Source organism: Antrostomus carolinensis, unplaced genomic scaffold (assembly GCF_000700745.2).
Source record: "Antrostomus carolinensis isolate BGI_N321 unplaced genomic scaffold, ASM70074v2 scaffold27462, whole genome shotgun sequence".
Lineage (NCBI taxonomy): Eukaryota > Metazoa > Chordata > Aves > Caprimulgiformes > Caprimulgidae > Antrostomus > Antrostomus carolinensis.
The window spans coordinates 11890-12192 of NW_010302014.1; positions in this window are offsets into that span (position 1 = coordinate 11890).

Below are 303 nucleotides of genomic sequence, written 5' to 3' on the forward strand. Positions count from 1 at the left end.
CTGTGCCAGCTCTCGATGCTCCCCTCCAGCCCTTGCCATGCTGGTGGCCCCAGCAGCTGCAACCCACTGCTACCCACTTGCCTGTACCCCATCGCAAGCGGGCACTTTCCCTGCGGCCCCTCGAGGAAGCCCCGGTGGCCACATGGTTAATGAGCGCCCATTCCAGACGCTGACTGAGTGTTTTTTCCTGATAACAAGACGTGTGTGAGTGTACCTCGCTCAGGCAAATATCCTGTTCTCGCGACAGGCCTGAGAAGCGGGGGGCAGCCGGGGGGAGGACAACAGGGGCAGCTTGCCGGGATT